The 15,290-nt window shown below is 56.9% G+C and overlaps 1 long non-coding RNA gene across 1 annotated transcript in view; it reads left to right on the forward strand.

Annotated features, from left to right (window-relative positions):
• LOC146759860 (uncharacterized) overlaps positions 1-15,290 on the forward strand; it is a 130,714-nt gene that overhangs the window by 52,607 nt on the left and 62,817 nt on the right. The gene's annotated exons all lie outside the window — the stretch shown is intronic.

Consider the following 15,290-nt stretch of genomic DNA (forward strand, 5'->3'; position numbering starts at 1 on the left):
CCGACCCGACCGCTTCCGCCGTTGACCCTCCCTCGCGCCCGCCCGCATCCTCCCCTCCCCCCCCTCCCCTCCCCTCCCCTCCCCTCCCCTCCCCTCCCCTCCCCTCCCCTCCCCTCCCCTCCCCTCCCCTCCCCTCCCCTCCCCTCCCCTCCCCTCCCCTCCCCTCCCCTCCCTTGTGGTGTTATTTAAATTTATTAAAATTCATTTAAATTTATTAAAAATAGGTAGGGTAGACCTGGGGTCCGGCTTTCGAGCTCGGGCGTCCTCGCGCACGACCGTCTCCGCCGTTCGTCCTCCCTCGGGCACGCTTGCTTCCTACATTATTGTGGTGGGGTTTTTTTGTTTTTTGGTTTTTTTTTAATATTTTTGTTTCTTTTAATTTTTTTTTCCTTTTTTTCTCCTTTTTTCCCCATTTTTTCTTTTTTTTCCATTTTCTCCCCTTTTTAAATATTTTTTTCTTCCTTTTTTTCTTCCTTTTTTTTAAAAATTTTCTTTTCCCCATAATTGCTTATTATTTATTTAGTTATTCATGCAATTATTAATATCGCTCTTCCGCTCCCCCATCGTTTTATTACTTTTATTTTATTTTATTTTATTTTATTTTATTTTATTTTATTTTATTTTATTTTATTTTATTTTATTATTTTATTTTACTGTGACATTTTACGATCTATCTGTACTTTTTCACACCTTCTTCTCTTCTACTTTTCTTTGACTTCTGGCTTCCCTTCCCTTCCCTTCCCTTCCCTTCCCTTCCCTTCCCTTCCCTTCCCTTCCCTTCCCTTCCCTTCCCTTCCCTTCCCTTCCCTTCCCTTCCCTTCCCTTCCCTTCCCTTCCCTTCCCTTCCCTTCCCTTCCCTTCCCTTCCCTTTCCTTCTCTTCTCTTTCTCCTCGTCACCCGCGCGTGAGTAGGCCCTGCACGGCCTCTGTCACGAAGAAGGGGGTCGCTTGCGTGGCCGGGGAGGGATGGGGGGGGGTCCGCGACAGGGTTGCGGGTATGCGGGTAGACCTGGCTGATGGCCGGCTCCTGATCTTCCCAGCCCCGCGTCCGTCTTCCACCTTCCCCCCCCCCCCCCCCTCCACACCGCACGAGCGGGAACCCGACCCGTACCCAACGGCGGCCCGCCTCCACCTGCCCCAACCCCGGCCCTCGCCCACAACCCGCCCTCTCCCGGACGCATCTCGCCCGACCGGCCCGCGACCGTGTTTTTTTATTTGTTTGTTTGTCTTTGTTTTTGTTTTTTTTTTTTTGTTTGGTCGGTCGGTCACTCGCTCGGGCGCGTGGGGGCACGGACAAACAATTGAACGGACCAAAGTACGAACGAACGGACGAACAAACAAACACGCAGACAAAAGGGCAAATCCGCGGTGGCGGTGGCGGGACGGCCAGCTTCAAGCAAGGCCGAACCGAGAAGCCCGGGTGCGCCCCGACCCGGCGAACAGCGGCCGGCTCATACGTGCACCCTGGTCGTTCCACGGCTGCGGCCGAGTGGCGTCTCCGTGGCGCCTCCGGTGCTCCGGCACGGTCAACACGGCTTGACCCATGGCCATCGCGGCTCGAGTGCACCGGCACGGTCCAGCCTCTCCCGGCTGGCTCCGCTCGGCTCGGACGTTCCTCGGCGGCATCCGGCGATCTGAGCCGCGGCGGCTCGAGTGCGCCGGCACGGTCCAACCACTCCCGGCAGGTTCCGCTCAGCTCGGACGCTCCTCGGCGGAGTTGGGCGAACTGAGCCGCGGCGGCACGGTCCAGCCTCTCCAGGAGGACTCAGCTCGGCTCGGACGTTCCGCGGAAGTGGCCAAGTGCTGCTCTCGTGGCTGCTCCGCTGCGCCGGCACTGTGTACCCGGCTCCGAGCGTCTCCGGGGGGGGGTGGGGGGGAGAAAGGGGGGGGGGGGCACGGCGTCGGCGGCTAGGCGTCGCTGCCCATGCGGCTCGACGGTCTACCCGGCTCCGAGCGGGCCGTGGTGCGCAGAGGCGGCTGCTAGAGGTCGCTGCCTATGCGGCTCGGCTAGGTCGGCACGGTCTACCCGGCTCCGAGCGGGCCGTGGGGCTCGGCGGCGGCGGCTAGGGGTCGCTGCCCGTGCGGCTTGCGTGTAGCTGCCAGGTCTACCTGCTTTCGGCTAGGCTTTGCCGCCCTGTGAGATGGGGGGCGCTAAAGCTCCGGAGCTTGCTGGGCGGTCGCTGTAGTTTCTTACCTAACGTTACGTCGACGTAGAGCGCCGCTTACCCTCGGTGCTGCTGCCGGTAGTCGGCGCCGTTCTTTTCCGAAGCAGTTTTTTCTTACGCCTTCCGTTTTCGTCTGCAGGAGCGAGCGCGTGCTCGTCTCCAGAGGCGGCAACGAGCGGGCGCAGGCGAGCGCGGTTGAGCGCCGGGCTGTAGAGTTTTTCGGTTGCGGCTTCCCGCCGCTCTTTCGCCATCCCTCGCTACGCGGCCTGCCCGCAGTCCGGATTTCCGGCTCGAACGGACCCCGCTCAAGTGCGCCGGCACGGTCCAACCGCTCCCGGCGGGCACCGCTCGGTTCGGACGTTCCTCGGAATCAGCCAAATGTCGCTCCGCACGCAAAAACGCATAGCCGGCGCCGCAAAGCTCGCGAGCCACACCGAGCCGGGGAAACCGTGCCGTGGAGCAGCTGTGGGGCTGACGTGGGTCAGATCTATGGGGTAGGAGCTGCTGTGCGGCTGATGTAGGTCTGATCTATGGGGCAGGAGCTGCTGTGGGGCATATGTGGGTCAGATCTATATGGCAGGAGCTGCTGTGGGGCACATGTGGGTCAGACCTATGGGGCAGGAGCTGCAGAGGGGATGATGTAGGTCAGATCTATGGGGCAGGAGTTGCTGTGGGGCAGATGAGGGACATATCTATGGTGCAAAATCTGCTGTTGGACTGATGTCGGTCAGATCTATGAGTTTGGAGCAGCTGTGGGGCACATGTGGGTCAGATCTATGGGCCAGGAGCTGCTGCGGGGCTGATTTGGGTCAGATCTATGGGTCAGCAGCTGCTGTGGGTATGATGTGGGTCAGATCTATGGGGCAGGAGCTGCTGTAAGGCAGATGTGGGTCAGATCTATGGGGCAGGAGCTGCTGTGGGGCTGATACGGTTAAGATCTATGGAGCGGGAGATGCTATGGGGCTGATGAGGGTCAGATCTATGGGGCAGGAGCTGCAGTGGGGCTGATGTGGGTCAGATCTATGGGGCAGGAGATGCTGTGGGTCAGATCTATGGGGGCTGATGTGGGTCTGATCAATGGGGCAGGAGCAGCAGTGGGGCAGATTTTGGTAAGATCTATAAGGCAGGAGCGGCTGTGGGGCTGATGTGGGTCAGATCTATGGTGCAGGAGCTGCTGTGGGGCAGATGTGGGTCAGATCTATGGGGCAGGAGCTGCTGTGGCTGATGTGGGTCAGTTCTATGGGGCAGGAGATGCTGTGGGTCAGATCTATGGGGAAGAGCTGCTGTTGGTCTGATCAATGGGGCAGGAGCAGCTGTGGGTCTGATGTGGGTCAGATCTATGGGGCAGGAGCTGCTGTGGGGCTGATGTGGGTCAGATCTATGGGGCAGGAGATGCTGTGGGTCAGATCTATGGGGAAGAGCTGCTGTTGGTCTGATCAATGGTGCAGGAGCAGCAGTGGAGCAGATTTGGTAAGATCTATAAGGCAGGAGCGGCTGTGGGGCTGATGTGGGTCAGATCTATGGGGCAGGAGCTGCTGTGGCTGATGTGGGTCAGTTCTATGGGCAGGAGATGCTGTGAGTCAGATGTATGAGGCAGGAGCTGCTGTGGGGCAGATGGGGGTCAGATCTATGGGGCAGGAGATGCTGTGGGGCTGATGTGGGTCAGATCTATAAGGCAGGAGCTGCAGGGGGCTGATGTGGGTCAGATCTATGGGCAGGATCTCCTGTCATTGATGTGGGTCAAATCAATGGGGCAGAGCTGCTCTGGGGCACATGTGGGTCTGATCTATGGAGCAGGAGCTGCTGTGGGACAGATTTGAATCAGATCTATAGGGCAGGAGCTGCTGTGGGTCAGATCTATTGAGCAGGAGCTGCTGTGGGGCACATGTGAGTTAGATCTATGGGGCAGGAGATGGTGTGGGGCAGATTTGGGTCAGATGTATGGGGCAGGAGCTGCAGTGGGGCTGATGTTGGTCAGATCTATAGGGCAGGAGCTGCAGTGGGGCTGATGTGGGTCAGATCTTTGGGGCAGGATTTCCTGTGGGGCTGATGTGGGTCAAATCAATGGGGCAGAGCTGCTCTGGGGCACATGTGGGTCAGATCTATGGGGCAGGAGCTGCTGTGGGTCAGATCTATGGGCAGGAGTTGCTGTGGGGCACATGTGAGTTAGATCTATGGGGCAGGAGATGGTGTGGGGCAGATTTGGGTCAGATGTATGGGTCAGGAGCTGCTGTGTGGCTGGTGTTGGTCAGATCTATGGGGCATGGGCTGCTGTGGGTCAGATCTACGGGACTGGAGCTGCAGTGGAGCACATGTGGGTCAGATCTATGGGGTAGAAGCTGCTGTGGGGCTGATGGGGGTCATATCTATAAGGCAGGAGCTGCTGTGGGGCTGACGTGGGTCAGATCTATGAGGCAGGAGCTGCTGTGGGGCAGATTTGGGTCAGATCTATGGGGCAGGAGCTGCTGTGGGGCTGATGTGGGTCAGATCTATGGGGCAGGAGCTGCTGTGGGGCTGATGTGGGTCAGATCTATGGGGCAGGAGATGCTGTGGGTCAGATCTATGGGGCAGGAGCTGCTGTGGGGAACATGTGGGTCAGGTCTATGGGGCAGGAGCTGCTGTGGGGCAGATGTGGGTCAGATCTATGGGGCAGGAGCTGCTGTAGGGAACATGTTGGTCAGATCTATGGGGAAGAGCTGCTGTTGGTCTGATCAATGGGGCAGGAGCAGCAGTGGGGCAGATTTGGGTAAGATCTATAAGGCAGGAGCGGCTGTGGGGCTGATGTGGGTCAGATCTATGAGGTAGTAGCTGCTGTGGGCACATGTGGGTCAGATCTATTGGGCGAAAGCTGCTGTGGGGCGCAATTAAGGCAGATCTACGGGGCAGGAGCTGCTGTGTGGCAAATGTGGGTCAGATCTATGGTGCAGGAGCTGCTGTGGGGCAGATGTGGGTCAGATCTATGGTGCAGGAGCTGCTGTGGGGCAGATGTAGGGCATATCTATGGGGCAGGAGCTGCTGTGAGGCTGATGGGTGTTAGATCTATGGGGAGGAGCTGCTGTGGTGCAGATGTGGGTCAGAGATATGGGGCAGGAGCTGCTGTGGGGCAGAAGTGGGTAAGATCTATGGGGTAGGAGATGGTGTGTGGCAGATGTGGGTCAGATCTATGGGGCAGGAGCTGCTGTGGTTAAGATCTATTTGGCAGGATCTGCTGTGGGGCAGATTTGGGTCAGATCTATGGGGCAGGAGCAGCAGTGGGGCAGATGTGGGTCAGATCTATGGGTCAGGAGCTGCAGTGGAGATGATGTAGGTCAGATCTATGGGGCAGGAGCTGCTGTGGGGCTGCTGTGGGTCAGATATTCGGGGCAGGAGATGCTGTGGTTCAAATCTATGGGGCAGGAGATGCTGTGGAGATGATGTGGGTCAGATATTTGGGGCAGGAGATGCTGTGGTTCAGATCTATGGGGCAGAAGCTGCTGTGGGGCTGATGTGGGTAAGATCTATGGGGTAGGAGCTGCTGTGGGGCAGATGTGATTCAGATCTATGTGGCAGGAGCTGCTGTGGGGCTGATGTGGGTCAGATCTATGGGGCAGGAGCTGCTGTGGGGCAGATGTGGGTCCGAACAATTGGGCAGGAGCTCCTGTGGAGATTATGTGGGTAAGATCTATGGGGCAGATGCTGCTGTCAGGCAAATATGAGTCAGATCTATGGGACAGGAGCTGCTGTGGGGCAGATCTATGGGACAGGAGCTGCTGTGTGGCTGATGTGGGTCAGATCTATGGGGCAGGTGCTGCTGTGTGTCAGATCTATGGGGCAGGAGATGCTGTGGGTCAGATCTATGGGGAAGAGCTGCTGTTGGTCTGATCAATGGTGCAGGAGCAGCAGTGGGGCAGATTTGGTAAGATCTATAAGGCAGGAGCGGCTGTGGGGCTGATGTGGGTCAGATCTATGGGGCAGGAGATGCTGTGGGGCAGATGTGGGTCAGATCTATGGGGCAGGAGCTGCTGTGGGGCTGATGTGGGTCAGATCTATGGGGCAGGAGATGCTGTGGGTCAGATCTATGGGGAAGAGCTGCTGTTGGTCTGATCAATGGGGCTGGAGCAGCTGTTGGTCAGATGTGGGTCAGATCTATGGTGCAGGAGATGCTGTGGGGCTGATGTGGGTCAGATCTATGGGGAAGAGCTGCTGTTGGTCTGATCAATGGTGCAGGAGCAGCAGTGGGGCAGATTTGGTAAGATCTATAAGGCAGGAGCGGCTGTGGGGCTGATGTGGGTCAGATCTATGGGGCAGGAGATGCTGTGGGGCAGATGTGGGTCAGATCTATGGGGCAGGAGCTGCTGTGGGGCTGATGTGGGTCAGATCTATGGGGCAGGAGCTGCTGTGGGGAACATATGTGTCAGGTCTATGGGGCAGGAGCTGCTGTGGGGCAGATGTGGGTCAGATCTATGGGGCAGGAGATGCTGTGGGGAACATGTTGGTCAGATCTATGGGGAAGAGCTGCTGTTGGTCTGATCAATGGGGCAGGAGCAGCAGTGGGGCAGATTTGGGTAAGATCTATAAGGCAGGAGCGGCTGTGGGGCTGATGTGGGTCAGATCTATGAGGTAGTAGCTGCTGTGGGCACATGTGGGTCAGATCTATTGGGCGAAAGCTGCTGTGGGGCGCAATTAAGGCAGATCTACGGGGCAGGAGCTGCTGTGTGGCAAATGTGGGTCAGATCTATGGGGCAGGAGCTGCTGTGGGTCAGATCTATGGGGCAGGAACAGATGTGGGCCTGATGTTGGTCAGGTCTATGGGGCTGGAGCTGCTGTGGGGCAGATGTGGGTCAGATCTATGGTGCAGGAGCTTCTGTGGGGCAGATGTAGGGCATATCTATGGGGCAGGAGCTGCTGTGAGGCTGATGGCTGTTAGATCTATGGGGAGGAGCTGCTGTGGTGCAGATGTGGGTCAGAGCTATGGGGCAGGAGCTGCTGTGGGGCAGAAGTGGGTAAGATCTATGGGGTAGGAGATGGTATGTGGCAGATGTGGGTCAGATCTATGGGGCAGGAGCTGCTGTGGTTAAGATCTATTTGGCAGGATCTGCTGTGGGGCAGATTTTGGTCAGATCTATGGGGCAGGAGCAGCAGTGGGGCAGATGTGGGTCAGATCTATGGGTCAGGAGCTGCAGTGGAGTTGATGTAGGTCAGATCTATGGGGCAGGAGCTGCTGTGGGGCTGCTGTGGGTCAGATATTTGGGGCAGGAGATGCTGTGGTTCAAATCTATGGGGCAGGAGATGCTGTGGAGATGATGTGGGTCAGATATTTGGGGCAGGAGATGCTGTGGTTCAGATCTATGGGGCAGAAGCTGCTGTGGGGCTGATGTGGGTAAGATCTATGGGGTTGGAGCTGCTGTGGGGCAGATGTGATTCAGATCTATGTGGCAGGAGCTGCTGTGGGGCTGATGTGGGTCAGATCTATGGGGCAGGAGCTGCTGTGGGGCAGATGTGGGTCCGAACAATTGGGCAGGAGCTCCTGTGGAGATTATGTGGGTAAGATCTATGGGGCAGATGCTGCTGTCAGGCAAATATGAGTCAGATCTATGGGACAGGAGCTGCTGTGGGGCAGATCTATGGGACAGGAGCTGCTGTGTGGCTGATGTGGGTCAGATCTATGGGGCAGGTGCTGCTGTGTGTCAGATCTATGGGGCAGGAGATGCTGTGGGTCAGATCTATGGGGAAGAGCTGCTGTTGGTCTGATCAATGGTGCAGGAGCAGCAGTGGGGCAGATTTGGTAAGATCTATAAGGCAGGAGCGGCTGTGGGGCTGATGTGGGTCAGATCTATGGGGCAGGAGATGCTGTGGGGCAGATGTGGGTCAGATCTATGGGGCAGGAGCTGCTGTGGGGCTGATGTGGGTCAGATCTATGGGGCAGGAGATGCTGTGGGTCAGATCTATGGGGAAGAGCTGCTGTTGGTCTGATCAATGGTGCAGGAGCAGCAGTGGGGCAGATTTGGTAAGATCTATAAGGCAGGAGCGGCTGTGGGGCTGATGTGGGTCAGATCTATGGGGCAGGAGATGCTGTGGGGCAGATGTGGGTCAGATCTATGGGGCAGGAGCTGCTGTGGGGCTGATGTGGGTCAGATCTATGGGGCAGGAGCTGCTGTGGGGCTGATGTGGGTCAGATCTATGGGGCAGGAGCTGCTGTGGGGCTGATGTGGGTCAGATCTATGGGGCAGGAGATGCTGTGGGGAACATGTTGGTCAGATCTATGGGGAAGAGCTGCTGTTGGTCTGATCAATGGGGCAGGAGCAGCAGTGGGGCAGATTTGGGTAAGATCTATAAGGCAGGAGCGGCTGTGGGGCTGATGTGGGTCAGATCTATGAGGTAGTAGCTGCTGTGGGCACATGTGGGTCAGATCTATTGGGCGAAAGCTGCTGTGGGGCGCAATTAAGGCAGATCTACGGGGCAGGAGCTGCTGTGTGGCAAATGTGGGTCAGATCTATGGGGCAGGAGCTGCTGTGGGTCAGATCTATGGGGCAGGAACAGATGTGGGCCTGATGTTGGTCAGGTCTATGGGGCTGGAGCTGCTGTGGGGCAGATGTGGGTCAGATCTATGGTGCAGGAGCTTCTGTGGGGCAGATGTAGGGCATATCTATGGGGCAGGAGCTGCTGTGAGGCTGATGGCTGTTAGATCTATGGGGAGGAGCTGCTGTGGTGCAGATGTGGGTCAGAGCTATGGGGCAGGAGCTGCTGTGGGGCAGAAGTGGGTAAGATCTATGGGGTAGGAGATGGTATGTGGCAGATGTGGGTCAGATCTATGGGGCAGGAGCTGCTGTGGTTAAGATCTATTTGGCAGGATCTGCTGTGGGGCAGATTTTGGTCAGATCTATGGGGCAGGAGCAGCAGTGGGGTAGATGTGGTCAGATCTATGGGTCAGGAGCTGCAGTGGAGATGATGTAGGTCAGATCTATGGGGCAGGAGCTGCTGTGGGGCTGCTGTGGGTCAGATCAATGGGGCTGAAGCTGCTGTGGGTCATATCTATTGGGCAGCAGCTGCTTTACATATGATGTGTGTCAGATCTATGGGGCAGGAGCTGCTGTGGGGCTGATGTGGGTCAAATCAATGGGGCAGAGCTCATCATGGGTACATGTGGGTCAGATCTATGGAGCAGGAGCTGCTGTGGGGCAGATTTGAATCAGATCTATAGGGCAGGAGCTGATGTGGGTCAGATCTATGGGCAGGAGCTGCTGTAGGGCACATGTGAGTTAGATCTATGGGGCAGGAGATGGTGTGGGGCAGATTTGGGTCAGATGTATGGGTCAGGAGCTGCTGTGTGGCTGATGTTGGTCAGATCTATGGGGCATGGGCTGCTGTGGGTCAGATCTACGGGACTGGAGCTGCAGTGGAGCACATGTGGGTCAGATCTAAGGGGTAGAAGCTGCCGTGGGGTTGATGGGGGTCATATCTATAAGGCAGGAGCTGCTGTGGGGCTGACTTGGGTCAGATCTATGAGGCAGGAGCTGCTGTGGGGCTGACTTGGGTCAGATGTATGGGGCAGGAGCTGCTGTGCGACAGATGTGGGTCAGATCTATGGGGCAGGAGCTGCTGTGGGGCATATGTGGGTCAGATCTATGGGGCAGGAGCTGCTGTGGGGCTGATGTGGGTCAGATCCTTGGAGCTGAAGCTGCTGTGGGTCATATCTATTGGGCAGGAGCTGCTTTACATATGATGTTTGTCAGATCTATGGGGCAGGAGCTGCTGTGGGGCTGATGTGGGTTAGATCTATGGGGCAGGAGCTGTTGTGGGGCTGATGTGGGTCAGAACTATGGGGCAGGAGATGCTGTGGGTCAGATCTATGGGGCAGGAGCTGCTGTGGGGAACATGTGGGTCAGGTCTATGGGGCAGGAGCTGCTGTGGGGCAGATGTGGGTCAGATCTATTGGTCAGCAGCTGCTGTGGGGCAGATGTTGGTCATATCTATGGGGCAGGAGCTGCTGTGGCTGATGTGGGTCAGTTCTATGGGGCAGGAGATGCTGTGGGTCAGATCTATGGGGAAGAGCTGCTGTTGGTCTGATCAATGGGGCAGGAGCAGCTGTGGGGCTGATGTGGGTCAGATCTATGGGGCAGGAGCTGCTGTGGGGCTGATGTGGGTCAGATCTATGGGGCAGGTGATGCTGTGGGTCAGATCTATGGGGAAGAGCTGCTGTTGGTCTGATCAATAAGGCAGGAGCAGCAGTGGGGCAGATTTGGGTAAGATCTATAAGGCAGGAGCGGTTGTGGGGCTGATGTGGGTCAGATCTATGGTGCAGGATCTGCTGTGGGGCAGATGTGGGTCAGATCTATGGGGCAGGAGCTGCTGTGGCTGATGTGGGTCAGTTCTATGGGGCAGGAGATGCTGTGGGTCAGGTCTATGGGGAAGAGCTGCTGTTGGTCTGATCAATGGGGCAGGAGCAGCTGTGGGTCTGATGTGGGTCAGATCTATGGGGCAGAAGATGCTGTGGGGCTGATGTCGGTCAGATCTATGGGGCAGGAGATGCTGTGGGTCAGATCTATGGGGAAGAGCTGCTGTTGGTCTGATCAATGGGGCAGGGGCAGCAGTGGGGCAGATTTGGGTAAGATCTATAAGGCAGGAGCTGCTGTGGGGCTGATGTGGGTCAGATCTATGGTGCAGGAGCTGCTGTGGGGCAGATGTGGGTCAGATCTATGGGGCAGGAGCTGCTGTGGCTGATGTGGGTCAGTTCTATGGGGCAGGAGATGCTGTGAGTCAGATGTATGAGGCAGGAGCTGCTGTGGGGCAGATGGGGGTCAGATCTATGGGGCAGGAGATGCTGTGGAGCAGATGTGGGTCAGATCTATGGGGTAGGAGCTGCTGTGGGTCAGATTTGAATCAGATCTATGGGGCAGGAGCTGCTGTGGGTCAGATCTATGGGCAGGAGCTGCTGTGGGGCACATGTGAGTTAGATCTATGGGGCAGGAGATGGTGTGGGGCAGATTTGGGTCAGATCTATGGGTCAGGAGCTGCTGTGTGGCTGATGAGGGTCAGATCTATGGGGCATGGGCTGCTGTGGGTCAGATCTACGGGACTGGAGCTGCAGTGGAGCACATGTGGGTCAGATCTATGGGGTAGAAGCTGCTGTGGGGCTGATGGGGGTCATATCTATAAGGCAGGAGCTGCTGTGGGGCTGACGTGGGTCAGATCTATGGGGCAGGAGCTGCTGTGGGGCTGATGTGGGTCAGATCTATGGGGCAGGAGCTGCTGTGGGGCTGATGTGGGTCAGATCTATGGGGCAGGAGATGCTGTGGGGAACATGTTGGTCAGATCTATGGGGAAGAGCTGCTGTTGGTCTGATCAATGGGGCAGGAGCAGCAGTGGGGCAGATTTGGGTAAGATCTATAAGTCAGGAGCGGCTGTGGGGCTGATGTGGGTCAGACCTATGAGGTAGTAGCTGCTGTGGGCACATGTGGGTCAGATCTATTTGGCGAAAGCTGCTGTGGGGCGCAATTGAGGCAGATCTACGGGGCAGGAGCTGCTGTGTGGCAAATGTGGGTCAGATCTATGGGGCAGGAGCTGCTGTGGGTCAGATCTATGGGGCAGGAACAGATGTGGGCCTGATGTTGGTCAGATTTATGGAGCAGGAGCTGCTGTGTTGCAGATGTGGGTCAGATCTATGGTGCAGGAGCTGCTGTGGGGCAGATGTAGGGCATATCTATGGGGCAGGAGCTGCTGTGAGGCTGATGGGTGTTAGATCTATGGGGAGTAGCTGCTGTGGTGCAGATGTGGGTCAGAGCTATGGGGCAGGAGCTGCTGTGGGGCAGAAGTGGGTAAGATCTATGGGGTAGGAGATGGTGTGTGGCAGATGTGGGTCAGATCTATGGTGTAGGAGCTGCTGTGGGGTGATGGTGGTCAGATCTATGGGGCAGGAGCTGCTGTGGTTAAGATCTATTTGGCAGGATCTGCTGTGGGGCAGATTTGGGTCAGATCTATGGGGCAGGAGCAGCAGTGGGGTAGATGTGGTCAGATCTATGGGTCAGGAGCAGCAGTGGGGTAGATGTGGTCAGATCTATGGGGCAGGAGCTGCAGTGGGGCTGATGTGGGTCAGATCTATGGAGCAGGAGCTGCTGTGGGGCAGATTTGAATCAGATCTATGGGGCAGGAGCTGCTGTGGGTCAGATCTATGGGCAGGAGCTGCTGTGGGGCACATGTGAGTTAGATCTATGGGGCAGGAGATGGTGTGGGGCAGATTTGGGTCAGATCTATGGGTCAGGAGCTGCTGTGTGGCTGATGAGGGTCAGATCTATGGGGCATGGGCTGCTGTGGGTCAGATCTACGGGACTGGAGCTGCAGTGGAGCACATGTGGGTCAGATCTATGGGGTAGAAGCTGCTGTGGGGCTGATGGGGGTCATATCTATAAGGCAGGAGCTGCTGTGGGGCTGACGTGGGTGAGATCTATGAGGCAGGAGCTGCTGTGGGGCAGATTTGGGTCAGATCTATGGGGCAGGAGCTGCTGTGGGGCTGATGTGGGTCAGATCTATGGGGCAGGAGCAGCTGTGGGGCATATGTGGGTCAGATCTATGGGGCAGGAGATGCTGTGGGTCAGATCTATGGGGCAGGAGCTGCTGTGGGGAACAAGTGGGTCAGGTCTATGGGGCAGGAGATGCTGTGGGTCAGATCTATTGGGCAGGAGCTGCTGTGGGGAACATGTGGGTCAGGTCTATGGGGCAGGAGCTGCTGTGGGGCAGATGTGGGTCAGATCTATGGGTCAGCAGCTGCTGTGGGTCTGATGTGGGTCAGATCTATGGGGAAGAGCTGCTGTTGGTCTGATCAATGGGGCAGGAGCAGCAGTGGGGCAGATTTGGGTAAGATCTATAAGGCAGGAGCGGCTGTGGGGCTGACGTGGGTAGATCTATGAGGCAGGAGCTGCTGTGGGGCAGATTTGGGTCAGATCTATGGGGCAGGAGCTGCTGTGGGGCAGATGTGGGTCAGATCTATGGGGCAGGAGCTGCTGTGGGGCTGATGTGGGTCAGATTTATGGGGCAGGAGCTGCTGTGGGTCAGATCTATGGGACAGGAGCTGCTGTGGGGAAAATGTGGGTCAGGACTATGGGGCAGGAGCTGCTGTGGGGCAGATGTGGGTCAGATCTATGGGGCAGGAGCTGCTGTGGGGAACATGTTGGTCAGATCTATGGGGAAGAGCTGCTGTTGGTCTGATCAATGGGGCAGGAGCAGCAGTGGGGCAGATTTGGGTAAGATCTATAAGGCAGGAGAGGCTGTGGGGCTGATGTGGGTCAGATCTATGAGGTAGTAGCTGCTGTGGGCACATGTGGGTCAGATCTATTGGGCGAAAGCTTCTGTGGGGCGCAATTGAGGCAGATCTACGGGGCAGGAGCTGCTGTGTGGCAAATGTGGGTCAGATCTATGGGGCAGGAGCTGCTGTGGGTCAGATCTATGGGGCAGGAACAGATGTGGGCCTGATGTTGGTCAGATTTATGGAGCAGGAGCTGCTGTGTTGCAGATGTGGGTCAGATCTATGGTGCAGGAGCTGCTGTGGGGCAGATGTAGGGCATATCTATGGGGCAGGAGCTGCTGTGAGGCTGATGGGTGTTAGATCTATGGGGAGGAGCTGCTGTGGTGCAGATGTGGGTCAGAGCTATGGGGCAGGAGCTGCTGTGGGGCAGAAGTGGGTAAGATCTATGGGGTAGGAGATGGTGTGTGGCAGATGTGGGTCAGATCTATGGTGTAGGAGCTGCTGTGGGGCTGATGTGGGTCAGATCTATGGGGCAGGAGCAGCAGTGGAGGAGATGTGGTCAGATCTATGGGTCAGGAGCTGCAGTGGAGATTATGTAGGTCAGATCTATGGGGCAGGAGCTGCTGTGGGGCTGCTGTGGGTCAGATCAATGGGGCTGAAGCTGCTGTGGGTCATATCTATTGGGCAGCAGCTGCTTTACATATGATGTGTGTCAGATCTATGGGGCAGGAGCTGCTGTGGGGCTGATATGGGTTAGATCTATGGGGCAGGAGCTGCAGTGGGGCTGATGGGGGTCAGATCTATGGGGCAGGAGCTACTGTGGGGCTGATGTGGGTCAAATCAATGGGGCAGAGCTGCTCTTGGGTACATGTGGGTCAGATCTATGGAGCAGGAGCTGCTGTGGGGCAGATTTGAATCAGATCTATAGGGCAGGAGCTGCTGTGGGTCAGATCTATGGAGCAGGAGCTGCTGTGGGGCACATGTGAGTTAGATCTATGGGGCAGGAGATGGTGTGGGGCAGACTTGGGTCAGATGTATGGGTCAGGATCTGCTGTGTGGCTGATGTTGGTCAGATCTATGGGGCATGGGCTGCTGTGGGTCAGATCTACGGGACTGGAGCTGCAGTGGAGCACATGTGGGTCAGATCTATGGGGTAGAAGCTGCTGTGGGGCTGACGTGGGTCTTATCTATAAGGCAGGAGCTGCTGTGGGGCTGACTTGGGTCAGATCTATGGGGCAGGAGCTGCTGTGGGGCTGATGTGAGTCAGATCTATGGGGCAGGAGCTGCTGTGGGGCATATGTGGGTCAGATCTATATGGCAGGTGCTGCTGTGGGGCACATGTAGGTCAGACCTATGGGGCAGGAGCTGCAGAGGGGATGATGTAGGTCAGATCTATGGGGCAGGAGTTGCTGTGGGGCAGATGAGGGACATATCTATTGTGCAAAATCTGCTGTTGGACTGATGTGGGTCAGATCTATGAGTTTGGAGCTGCTGTGGGGCACATGTGGGTCAGATCAATGGGCCAGGAGCTGCTGCGGGGCTGATTTGGGTCAGATCTATGGGTCAGCAGCTGCTTGGGTCTGATGTGGGTCAGATCTATGGGGCAGGAGCTGCTGTGGGGCTGCTGTGGGTCAGATCTATGGGGCAGGAGGTGCTGTGGGTTAGATCTATGGGGCAGGAGCTGCTGCGGGGAACATGTGGGTCAGATCTATGGGGCAGGAGCTGCTGTGGGGCAGATGTGGGTCAGATCTATGGGGCAGCTGCTGCTGTGGGTCTAATGTGGGTCAGATCTATGGGGTAGGAGATGCTGTGGGTCAGATCTATGGGGAAGAGCTGCTGTTGGTCTGATCAATGGGGCAGGAGCAGCTGTGGGTCTGATGTGGGTCAGATCTATGGGGCAGGAGCGGC

Source organism: Coturnix japonica, chromosome 9 (genome assembly GCF_054131305.1).
Source record: "Coturnix japonica strain WE chromosome 9, WE-NBRP24, whole genome shotgun sequence".
Taxonomy (NCBI): domain Eukaryota; kingdom Metazoa; phylum Chordata; class Aves; order Galliformes; family Phasianidae; genus Coturnix; species Coturnix japonica.